The sequence below is a fragment of the Miniopterus natalensis genome, chromosome 2 (assembly GCF_054644295.1).
Source record: "Miniopterus natalensis isolate mMinNat1 chromosome 2, mMinNat1.hap1, whole genome shotgun sequence".
Classification (NCBI taxonomy): domain Eukaryota; kingdom Metazoa; phylum Chordata; class Mammalia; order Chiroptera; family Miniopteridae; genus Miniopterus; species Miniopterus natalensis.
Genome location: NC_142082.1, coordinates 112,427,259 through 112,440,759, shown reverse-complemented (window position 1 = coordinate 112,440,759; position 13,501 = coordinate 112,427,259).

Sequence of the window (13,501 nt, the reverse complement as noted above, 5' to 3'; positions counted from 1 at the left end):
TGTAAAGTTTAATTTTAATTGTTTATTTTTATCAATGCTACCCAATGGTTTAAAAAGTCAAAATTTTTGCTGGACTTATAACACAGTTGTAGTAACCTGTGTCTACCTTTCTGAACTCCAGATCCCTACTCCTCATAGATGTTCTAACAATTTCTTCTGGAATCTACTTTTTATTTCTAAATAGCCCACCTGTATTTCTAAATAGGATGCCTATGTTGCTATCTCTTGAGTTTTTAAAAAATGTCTCTTCTCCATTCTTTCCTCACCAATGAACACTTTCATGCATTTCTTTTTCTCATAATTTTCTAATATAGATATCAAATTTTTATTAGAAAGTCTTTTATGTTTACATTATTATGACTATGTGAGCATTATTTACAACTGAACTGTGTAGTTATGAGGCTCACATTTCCTTTCTCATAGATTAAAAAAAATATTCCCTTGAGGTAATAATGATCTTACTTTGCCTTTTGCTTAGTTTATATGCACCGCTTCGCTAATTTATCTGCAAATTCTCTGCCAAAGGTATACATTTTCCTCAAGATATTAAAACCTATCAGATCACTTTTTAATTTTTTTTTTTTTTTGTTTCCCTTCTTCCTCCCCCAGGCATCCTTTTTCATGCCCTCAGGCCTTGTGCCCTGGTCTAGAGCTGTCACCTATCGCTCTCTCCTACGCTGGACCCCAGTTTCCTGGGCTGTACACTCCTTTTTTTTGGTTTGTTGCCTCCTTTGGTGGAACATTTTCTCCAGCTGTTTTTTGAGACAGACATATTGATGATGAGGGAGCCTTACATTTCTTTGTTCTATACTTTCATTTAGCTGGGTGCCAGATTCTAACCTCACATTTGGTCAGTGTCCCTCATGTTCGGTGTGATACCCCAGGCCTCAGCTGTGCCCGGTGCCCCCAAACTGGAGTTCTTCTAATTAACCTCTCTGTAGAGTAAAACTCTACTTCCCTTTTGGAGTCAGGGGCAGGTGTTTCTGTGCATCCTTGGAGTTGGGGGGAAGATATGCTTCTTCTATAGATTTTGAACCAGTTTTCTTTCCAGCCCCACCTGTACCCTCTCCTTCAGAGATGCCAGGTGTCTGCAGTTTCTGGGTCCTTCTGGGGCCCTGCAGTAGGTCGTGCTGCATTTTCCTGGTCTTCTGGGTAAGTATCCAGTCATCCATCTGCTTTGGCTTTTAAATTTCATCATTGCTATCCTGCTCTATTTGTTCTTATTGGTTTATGTCCTTTTAATCCCCTCACTTATTTTAAAGAGGTTTGGGGAGTGGGAAAGAGGTAAACATATGTTTATAATTGGGCATATTTAATTGGAAGTTCTTTGACCATTGTTTTTTTTTTATACATCATCTATTTTCAAGAGAATTGGACTGTAAACAACTGATTTATTCACACTCAAGGATTTCGGTCCTTTTTAACAAATCCAGACACTTAATAACATAGATGTAAAAACAGACCCGTTTCACAAAAATCAGTTAATTTCAAGAGAATGTTTTGAGTTACCTGAAACATCCCATAATAAAGTATTCCCCTTGATTAGAACTCAGCTAAGACTAGCCTATGTCATATGAGCTTATTTGTCTTCTGTTCTTTTATTACATTCATAGTCTTTAGACAGCTGGCCTTATTTTCTCAGTCTCTTGATATTTATACTTTAGGTACTTATTAATTCACACAGATTTTATGGGACATTTCTATACCGAAATTAGTAATACTTTTGTTAAGCTCTCATCTAGGAAACATCTGACTTGGAAGATGGTTTTCCTCTGGGCCACTACTTCAGGGATGCTGACTGAGTCTAAGAAGAAAAATATAACTCCTCAAAATGTGGTATCATTAAATGTAAGACAGTGGGATGCCGGGGTGTATAAGAGGGACTTGACTGACATCCCTACTCAAGAGGACAGCATTTATTTTTTTAATTGCCTGCAGTTTGTGTTTAACTTTGGAAATTTGTGGAAAATTAAAGAAGAGTGTAAAGAAGGAAACAAAATTCATCACTAATTCCATAATTCAGAGATAGCATGTTAATCACATTCCTGTTTTTTATTTTACCTTAGTTGCATTAACATATAAATGTGCAAAGAAAACCCTCTATGATAGAAAATTTCAAACATACATACATAAAAGCTGCTAAGAGTATAATGGATCTCTGTGTATCCATTACGTATCTTCAGCAACTTTTAGCATGTGGCCATTCATTCTTCACTTATTCCTCACTCTACAATTCATTCTCCATCTCTACTTTTAATGCGCTACAATATTTTAAAACAAATCCAAAACATCTTGTAATTTCACCCATAAATAAACCAGAATTGATTTTTAAAATAGAAGGGGTTTTCTTTTGTTTTCAACATATCAACTTTATAAAAATGAAAACAGCAATTCTTTAATGTCATCTACTGTCATCAGAAATCAACCTTGTCAGAACTTGATCTTTGATTTCTAGGCTGCAGAACTGAGAGAAAATAAATCCCTGTTGCTTAAGCCACCGGTCTGATATTTTGTTATGGCAGCCAGAGCAGACTAACATACCCAGACACCTGGAAATTTTTATTAAAAAAATTGGTTTGTTTGTTTATTTAGCTTGATTCTCAGAGGCAGACTATATTAAGATATAATTTACATACCATGAAACTCATCCATTGTAAGTATAGCATTCAATGAGTTGTGCTAAATTTATACTCAACTTATTCATTTTGTGAAACCATCACCAAAATCCAGTTCTAGAACAAACAGATCATTTATTATTTTTAAAAGGTTATAGTAAATCTCAATGATGATGTTGAGTTTGATATAGCTATTAATAAATGTCAATTTGGGGTCATATGAGACCAGACTATAATATAAATGAGGGAAATTGTGGGGCACACATATTTATTGATGATTCACATTAATTGCTCACAAACTGACAGCTCTATTATAAAAACTAAGCTAGTATCATAAAATGAAGTGAGTCCAGACTTTTTAATGTTCTAAAACAGCTTATATAATATGGGGATAGTTTTTTCTTAAAAAAACAAAACAAGACAACTCATTGGAAAAATCAACTGTTCCCCAAACGTTTTCTTTTTTTTTCCTTCTAGTTGAGATTTCTGCATGAGCTTGGACTGACCTTGAAATTTACATTTTTCAAGAAAATAATTCATTTAGTCAAGATTTTACAAGTAACTAGTATAGAGTTGTACAAATATACTATAGTTTAAAAGAATTCTCCACAGTTATAATGCCTCCTTTGTATTCCTAATTTTGTCTATTTGTGTACCTCTTTTATCATATTCACCAAAAATTAGTTTATTATTATTTTTCAAAGAATTTTGAATTTATTATTTTTCTTATTTTTCTGTTGTAATTTTTGAATTTAATCTTAGTTTTTTTAAAAAAAATTCTTTTATTAAACAATATATGACAGTAATAGATTTGCCTTTATGTGGCATTTGGGAAACACCTTGTAAGTTTTGCTATGGTGGGTTTTTATTTTTATGATTTACCAAGTGTCTATTTTTTAAGTTGTGGATTATTTCTTAGTCTAATCCTTTTTAATTTTTAAACAAGAGAGCTTTAAACCTTTAATTTAAATGATGGTAGTTTAGAACAAGTAGATTTTATAAAATACATGAAGTGGTAAAAAAGTGTTGAAGACATTCTGAGAAAGATTTTCTAGATATGCTCAAGGATTTTGTGTATATATCTTTGTTGTGCATTATAAAATGTTCTGAAAAGGCAGGAAATGACTAAGAAAATAAAGAACATTCATATTTTGCATAAATAAATACTATAACAGGGACATATGTTAAAATATTTTTTTTTATGTTCTCAAATACACATTTTTAAATAAAAATATAAAATCACATATAATATTATGTACATATTTTATTTCAATACATAAATCTATATTTTCTTTTATAGAAATATTACTACATTAATATTTAATATATGATATAATTTGTTTAACCACATCTTTCCTAGTTAATATGTAGTTTGATTTAGGTATTTTGGTTTTATAAATAATAATACTGTGAATATCTTTGGGTGTGTATTTGTAACTTGTCCATTTTTTTTTTAGAATAAAAACATGGATTATTGGATGTTAGGATAGTTGTTTTTTATTAATAATTATTTTTCATATTTACTTTTATGTAACTATAATTATTTAAATAATTTCAGTTTTAATTGAATTTAATGCTTAATGATAGCCCCACCCTTTACTTTTGTTTTTTATCAAGCCATGTGGTTTCTATATATTTTTATCTTCCTCTGTGTTACCTGCACATATGAATGAGTCCTTGGCTGATACAAGCCTCTCAAAACTTTATAAATCACACTGTTGAGGTAAGGTATTTAATATTGCAGAGAACTCTGAAGCCAGAATCATTATATTCCATTGTTATAAACCTGTTTCTTCATGAATACTTATGGGGGTTTATTTATTGTTGTAATACAAATTTTCTACAATGTGTCTTTTTATGGCTCTCTTTCTATTATTTTTATAATAAAAATAAATCCTTTAGAAAAATAAATTTGAAGACTTAAGTCTTCATTTCAGCTAGTAAAATTTTCTCTTCTTATATTTTCAATTTTGACTTTTCTCTTTTGGTTCAAAGATATTCAATAATACCAATTAATCCATTTTATAAGATTTGGACTTTATTCTCTGGATTTTGTATTACTTATCCTCACTTTTATTTTTATCTTTTTAATATATATATTTTTTCATTTTTGAAAAAACCTTTAAATATTGACTGTCAGTTCATTAATTTAATACCTTTCTTGTCTTTCTTTTGCTAATAATTAAATTTTATTACATCTTCTATTTTAATTTAGCCTGTTTATTTCTAGCATCATTTAAATTTTAGCTTATTTCAATTCTATTTTTACATTTATTATATCATCCCCTTTGAATTCTACTCCTAATTCAAAGATTTCTTATCTTCTGTAATCCTATTGAAAACACCTAGAAGTTTTCATTTTCTTTTATTGTTGTAAGACTATCTCTTGTGCCAAAGACTTTGCCATAAGCCCTCACGCTTGTTTGTTTTCTGCTTACTCATCCTGTTACAAGGTGTTTGCTGATACAGAGGGCCTGTGGCTGACTTCCTATCTGGTACATGGCTTATTGACTGTCACTAGAGTTACCCTGTTAGATTTCTAGTTGTGAAGCAGATTAACGTTCACAAGTTCTAGACTATATAAATGCTGCAGGTTAGCTGGATTGAGATGGTTCCATGCTATCCAAAATATCTGTTGTTTAAGACTTTGAACCAAGTAAAAGCAAAACTAGAGTCCTCATATTTGACTAACAAGATTGTTATTTTCATTTCTGCCCTTACTTGTTTAAAGCTATATCTGCAAGCATACAGTATATCTATTGTCACCGCCACCTCTTCCTTCTCTTCCTACACACACCCCACACACACACACCCCATTTGTTTTTTGTGTTTTGGGAGTGTCCTTCTCCAAAGAAAGGAAGGTAATAACGAAGGCTGGGTTGGGGTATAGCATGCTTTTCCCCTGCAAAGGTTGTTTGTGTACCGGGAGGGACCCTCTGCCCGGGGTCTGGGTGGCACTGACCCTGTGTCTTTGATCTGCATGACATACAGGAAAGGAAGAAACAAAGCTCTTCCTATGTTCTTTCATGTTGTCAACTTACTCTGTTTGAAGTGGCTGCTAATTATGTTTACAATTCATCTCCACAGTTCCTGCAGTCAATGGAATTTTCTGTTTCTGGTTGTAAGATGACTGTCATTTTTAGTTTTTGTTGTCCTCAATTTTTGCCTTTCCTTTGCCTTCATGGGTATTTTAGCAAGCTGTTGGGACAGTCTACAGTCTGGACTGCTAGTCAAGTGCCAATTTTTGAAATATTTCCTTAGATTCCTTTTTTTTTTTATTGTTGACACTATTAGCGATGTTCCTCATTCTCCCCGGCCCCCGCCTTTACCCACCTCCACCCGGCCCCCAGCCCCAAACCCCTGGCCATCACCACGCTGTTGTCTGTGTCCATGGATTATGAACATATATTCTTTGGCAAATCCCTTCACTTTCTTTCATCCAGTCCTCCCATCCCTTTCCCCTCTGCCCTTTGTCAGTCTGTTCCATGTACCCATGCCTCTGCTTCTATTTTGTTGGTCAGTTTATTTTGTTCATTAGATTCCACATGTCAGTGAGATCATATAGCATTTGTCTTTCTCTGTCTGGCTTATTTGGCTAGCATAATAATCTCCAGGCCCATCCATGCTTTTACAAAAGGCAAGAGTTCCTTCTTTTTTATAGCCACACAGAATTCCATCAAGTAAATGTGCCACAACTTTTTTATCCACTCCTCTACTGATGGGCAGTTGGGCTATTTTCAGATCTTGGCTATTGTAAATAATGCTGCTATGAACAAAGGGCTACATATATTCTTTCTGATTGGTGTTTTGGAATTCTTAGGATATATTTCCAGAAGTGGGTTGCTGGATCATATGGCAGCTCCATTTTTAATTTTTTGAGGAAATTCCATACTATTTTCTACAGTGGTTGCACCAGTCTGCATTCCCACCAACAGTGCACTAGGATTTTTTTTTCTCCACACCCCCACCAGCACTTGTTGTTTGTTGATTTATTGATGGTAGCCATTCTGACAGGTGTGAGGTGATACCTCATTGTGGTTTTAATTTTCATCTCTCTGATGATTAGTGATGATAAGCATTTTTTCATATGTCTATTGGCCATCTGTATATCCTCTTTGAAGTGTCTCTTCAGGTTCTTCGCCATTTTTTAATTGGATTGTTTTTTAATATTGAGTTTTAGAAGTTCTTTATAATTTTTGGAAATTACTCCTAATCAGATGTATCATTGGCAAATATGTTTTCCCATGCAGTGGGTTGCCTTTTCACTTAATTGATGGTTTTCTTTGCTGTGCAGAAGCTTTTTAGTTTGATGTAGTCCCATTTTTTTATTTTTCCTTTATTTCCCTTGCCCTAGGAAATATATCAGTAAAAATATTGCTCCAAGAAATGTCTGAGATTTTGACGCCTGTTTTCTTCTAGGATTTTTATGGTTTCATGACTTACAGTTAAGTCTTTAATCCATTTTGAGTTTATTCTTGTGTATGGTGGAAGTTGGTGGTCTAGTTTCATTTTTTTGCATGTACCTGTCCAATTTCCCCAACACTATTTATTGAAGAGACTGTCTTTACTCCATTGTATGCTCTTGGCTCCTTTGTCAAATATTAATTGACCATAGCAATGTGGGTTGATTTCTGGGCTCTCTGTTTTGTTCCATTGATCTATATGCCTCTTCTTATGTCAGTAGGCTGTTTTGATTACAATGGCTCTGTAGTATAGTTTGATATCCAGTATTGTGATATCTCCAACTTTGTTCTTCTTTCTCAAGATTGCTGACACCATTTGGGCTCTTTTTTGGTTCCATATAAATTTTTGGAATATTTATTCTAGATCTGTGAAATATGCCATTGGTATTTTAATAGGAATTGCATTGAATATATAGATTGCTTTGGGTAGTATGGACATTTCATGATGTTAGTTCTTTCAATCCCTGAATACAGTATATGCTTCCATGTGTTTGTACCTTCCTCAGTTTCTTTCTTCAATGTCCTATAGTTTTTGAATACAGATCTTCTACCTCCTTGGTTAAATTTATTCCTAGGTACCTTTTTGTTGTTGTTTCAATAATAAATGGGATTGTTTTCTTAGTTTCTCTTTCTAATAGTGCAATATGGGTATATAAAAATGCCACCAATTTCTGAATATTAATTTTGTACCCTGCTACTTTGCTGCATTCACTTACTAGATCTAGTAGTTTTTTGATGGAGTCTTTAGGATTTTCTATGTACAGTATCATGTCATCTGTGAATAATGACAGTTTTACTTCCTCTTCTCCAATTTGTATGCCTTTTATTTATTTATTCTTGTCTGATTGCTATGGCTAGCACTTTCAGTACTATGTTGAATAAGAGTGGTGAAAGTGGACAACACTGTCTTGTTCCTGTTCTTAAGAGAAACACTTATAAAGTATGATGTTGGTTGTAGATTTTTCATATATGGCCTTTATTATGTTGAGGTATGGTCCTTTTATTCCCACTTTACTGAGAGTTTTTATCATAAATGTGTGCTGAATTTTATCAAATGCTTTTTCTGCATCTTCTGATATGATCATGTGATTTTTATCTCCCATTTTGTTTATGTTATGTATCATATTTATTAATTTGTGAATATTGTATCAACCTTGCAACTCTAGAATAAATCTTACTTGGTCATGACCTTTTTAATGTAGTGGTGAATCCAATTTATTAATATTTTGTTGAGGATTTTGCATCTATGTTTATCAGGGATATTGATCTATAATTTTCTTTCTTTGTAGTGTCTATCTCGTTTTGGAATTAGGATAATGGTGGCCTCATAAGAAGAGCTTGGAAGTCTTCCTTTCTCTTGAATTTTTCTTCTTTGACTGTTTGGTAAAATTCACCTGTGAAGCTATCTGGCCCAGGACTTCTATTTGCTGGGAGTTTTTTGATTACTGTTTCAATTTCATTGTTATTGGTCTATTCAGGTTTTCTGATTCTCCCTGACTCAGAAAGATTGTCTTGGAAGATTGTATGTTTCTAGAAATTTGTCCATTTTGCCCAGGTTTTCCAAATTGTTGGCATGTACTTGTTTGTAATATTTTCTTACAATACTTTGTATTTCTGTGGAGTCAGTTGTTACTTCTCCTCTTTCATTTCTGATTTTATTTACTTGGGTCCTCTCTCTTGTTTTCTTGATAAGTCTGGTTAAAGCTTCATCAATCTTGTTTATCTTTTCAAAGAACCAGCTTTAACATTGTTATACAGGAAATGTCTTGGCATCTCTTAATCACCTATCTGAACATCACCCTGAAAAACTGAGTACATTTCTTCCTGCCTTGGCAAACAAAGAGAATAACATCTTCCTCTATTCTGGTGACAGAGTTTTATTCATATGCAGTACTAAAAATAAGAACTATCTGAAATTAGTGGCTAATTACTTTAAGAAGGTTCAATTTCATGTCAACGTTGCCAAAATTATAATTATAATTTTTTTAAATCCTCACCTGAGGACATGCTTTTATTGATTTTAGAGAGAGAGAAAAGGAGAGGGGGAGAGAGAAACATCCATATGAGAGTGAAACATCGATTGGTTTTCTCCTGCATGCGTGCGAACTGGGTTCGAAGCCACAACACAGGTGACAGGGAATCAAACCCACTACCTCACGGTCTATGGACAACACTCTAACCAACTGAGCCATACCAGTCAGGGCTAGAATTATAAATTTTTTTTTTTATCCTCACCTGAAGGTATTTTTTCCATTGCTTTTTAGAGAGAGTGGAAGGGAGGGGGAGAGAGAGAGAAACACTGATGTGAGAGTGACACATTGATTGGTTACCTCCTGCACATGCCCCGAACAGGGCCAGGAATCGAGCCTGCAAAAGAGATATGTGCCCTTGGCTGGAACTGAACCCAGGACACTTTAGTCCAAGGGCCGACGCTCTAACCACTGAGAAAAACTGGCTAGGGCTAGAATTATGATTTTTTGACAGCTATTCAGATTGACCAGACTAATTAACTATTAAACAGATCTGTTCTTACAGTTATCAGAGGTATATTTTAAAACTAATTCATCTTTACTAGGCAAAAGAGATTTAATGTCACTCAAAATTGTATTCGGCAGGAAACAAGGTATTTTAATAGATGTTTATCAGCTACCTGCTTATACATGTCTTGAAATTCTAAGCCTGTATTATCTCTGCTGTGACATATGATAAGCATTTGGTCTTAGCCAAGTATTCATTGAGATACTCACTGTGATAAAATGTTGCTTCTGTAAGAAAAGTTTAGCTCTGTAGAGTTCCAGTAGGAAATGGAATAGTTGATGATGTCTTCATGTGAGACTACAAATAGTTATTATTTGGTAGATTCCTTCTCTGAATTTGTATAGAAGAACTGAGCACATGTGGAAGGAATATGCTACATGGGAACTATATCAGTCATTTACTGCTGCATAACAAGCTACCCTATTAGTTAGTAGCTTTAAGCAACAATGATTTATTGAGCTCAGAATTCCATAGGTTGGCAGTTTGGGTTAGGGTCAGCTGGTAGTTCTTTTTGTCTCTATGGAAATTATTCATTCGTCTGTAGTCAGATGTTTACTGGTCAACTGGGAGTTGGCCAGCCTAATATGACCTCACTCTTGTGTCCAACAGATGGTTCACTGTCAAGTTGGGCAATGGAGTCACTTGCCTCTTGCCATCAAGCAGGCTTATTCACATGGAAATGAGGAGAGTTTCAGGCTAAAGGAAGAAAGTGTGCAAGACCCTCTGAGACTGAGACTAGGAGCTGGCAAAACATTGCTTCTGTGGCATTCTATTAGCCAAAGCAACAGATAGGATGGAGAAACCTATGCCTCTTAGTGAGAGTTACTGTTAATTTACATTACAAAGGGACAGGGATATAGAGAGGAGTGGAGATTGTGGCTATTTTTGCAAGTTATCAGAGGATTATATCTAATATGGAGGTAGCTTGATAAACTAGTAAGTGTATTAGTCTCTAATGGCTGCTGAAACAAATTACCACAAACTTAAAAATAACACACATTTACTTTTTTATAGTTCTTGAAACCAGATATCCAAAATCAGTTTCATTGGATGAATCAAGGTGTTAATAGGGCTACATTCCCTCTGGAGGTTCCAGGGGAAAATTAGTTCCTTACCTCTTCCAGTGGTGGCTGCTGGCATTCCTTGGTTTGTGGCTGCATCACTCCAGTCTCTGTTTCCATGTTCACATTACCTTCTCCTCTTCCAAGGTCAGATCTCCTCTTGCCTCTCATAAGGATACATGTGATTACATTTAGGTCCACCTGGTTAATTCAGGATTTCTCCATCTCAAGATCTGCAACTTAATTACATGTGCAAGTCATTTTTTTTTTTTTTGCTATATAAGATAACATTTTCAGGTTCCAGGGGTCAGAATATGTATATCCTTTGGAGCACCACAGTAAGGAGTGTATCTGTGAGATAGGTACACTCATCTAGCATCACATATTTTTTCCTAGGTCAAAAAACCAAATGGTAAATAAAATTAATTTAATTCATATTTAAGAAAATGTCATATTTGTCACTTGTAAATCTGGCACCTGTAGAATATGGATCTTCTTTCAGTTTAAGAGAGAGAATACAGTTGTTCCTCTGTATCAGCAGGTTTCACATCTGTGGATTCAACCAAACACAAGTCAAAACTATTCAAGAAAAAACTGTTAAGTTGTTGCTGATGTGAACTATGTAGTTAGGCCCTCGATGGTTGAATCTGTATTAACCATATACAGGTTTTTTGGGGTCATTATTCCCTAAACGATATAGTATAGCAATAATTTACATAGCATTTATGTTGGTATTATAAGTAATTTTAAGATGATTTAAAGTATATAGGAGGGTGTGCATAAGTTATATGTAAATACTGCAGTGTTTTATATAAGGAACCTGTGCATCCCTGGATTTTGGTATCTGTGGGGAAGTCCTGGAAGCAATCTCCTGTGGGTACTGAGGGACAGCCACTTATATTTCACATATTCAACATTAATTTATTCCACAAATTTACTGAGTACACAGAGAGCCAGGCACTGGTGTGCTAATCTAGGTTCTGGAATACACCAGTGACCAAGAGTTTACATTTTAAGTTGTGCTGTCCAATATGGTAGCCATTAGACACATAAAGGTACTGAACACTTGAAATGTGATTGAGTACCTGAAACATGGCTTATTTAAATTTCAGTGTGCTGCCAGTGTGAACTTGGCAAGTTAGTCACTTCTTTGCCTCAGTTTTCTCAATTGTAAAATGGGAATGGTAGTAATTATACTAATCTTTGTGAAGATTAAATGAGATAATGCTTGTATACACATTCTAAGTGATGTGTACTGGCTATGGCTAGTCTTGATTCCATATCAAATTATCGAGTCAGAGAGATAGGTATATATTGCTTGAATTACTTATAGAAATGCCTTGATAGAAATATAATTAAATATGCTCCTAATTTCATCAGTGGTTGCTCTAAGGTCATATGTATGATATTTCTGCTTTTTCTATTAAACCATCTTTGCCTACTAGATTATTAAACATTACTTATGTAGGATCCCAGGTAAAAAAATTTCCTCTGAAAGTTTAATACAAAGAAATAAGGATAATAAGGATACATACATACTAATCCTGATGAAAGATAAAAAAGTGGAAAAGAGAAAGACCCTCATTGCTTTCTTCCTTTTATATATATATTAGCTGATAGAATTCTCATAGTCAGATTTCTACTTTATTTGAGTTAGTGTAGGATTATGGAATTTATGATATAATTACTTTCCATAGTCTAAATATATTGCTATAGACCTTCTTTCATTATTTAAAAGGCTTATGACATGTGTATTTCATTAAGTCATTTTAAAAAGTTTGTTAACTTATGCACAATATATAAAACATTGCTTCTATGAGAAAATACACTACTAAGTTTTACAAAACCAAGTTATAAAAGAATTTTTGGAACATAGCCCATTTATAAGTTCAGGAATTCCTCATATATTTAGGGGTAGTCTAAAATATCTAATTAAATGTTCTCCTTATAAGACATGTTTTTTAAAAGGAGGAGTAAACTTTAGAACCCTTCTATTTGGATGATACAAGTTAAACTTCAAAACAAAGAAGCTATGTAAGTACATCTTTGTACAAAAATATACCTGAATAGATGTTTCTCCAAAGAAGATATATGAAAAGCCAATGGGTACATGAAAAGATGCTCAACCTCACTGGCCGTTAGACAAATGCAAATTAAAACCATAATGATATATCACCTCATGGCTGTTAGAATGGCCATCATCAAAGAATAAGCGATAACAAATGCTGGCATGGATGTGGAGAAAAGGGAACCCTTGTGCACACAGACACACAAAAACCCACACTCACGTATACATTCATAGAATGGAACATTATTTAGCCATGAAAAATGAAGAAATCCTACTATTTGTGACCACATGGATGGACCTTAAAGGCATTATGCTAAGTGAACTAAGTCAGATAGAAAGAAGGTAAATACTTTATGATATCACTTACATGCAAAATTTAAACAAAACAAAAAAACTTCCAAACTCATAGAAAAAGACATCAAACTTGCGGTTCACCAGAAGCCTGGAGTAGGGGAAGGGGGAGTTGGAGGAAGATGGTCAAAAGGTACAAACTTCCTGTTGAAAGGTAAATAAGTAATAGGAATGTGATGCCCAGCATGACGACTATAGCTGACGCTGCTACATGATGTATCGGAAAGTTGTTAGAGAGTAAATCTTAAGAATTGTCCTCATAGGAGGAGATGTTTTTCTTTATTCTTTATTTTTCTTTTCCTTTTACTGTATCTCTATGAGAAGACGGATATTAGTTTAACCTATCGTGGTAGTCATTTTACAATATATGTAAATCAACCCATCATGCTGTATGCCTTAAACTTG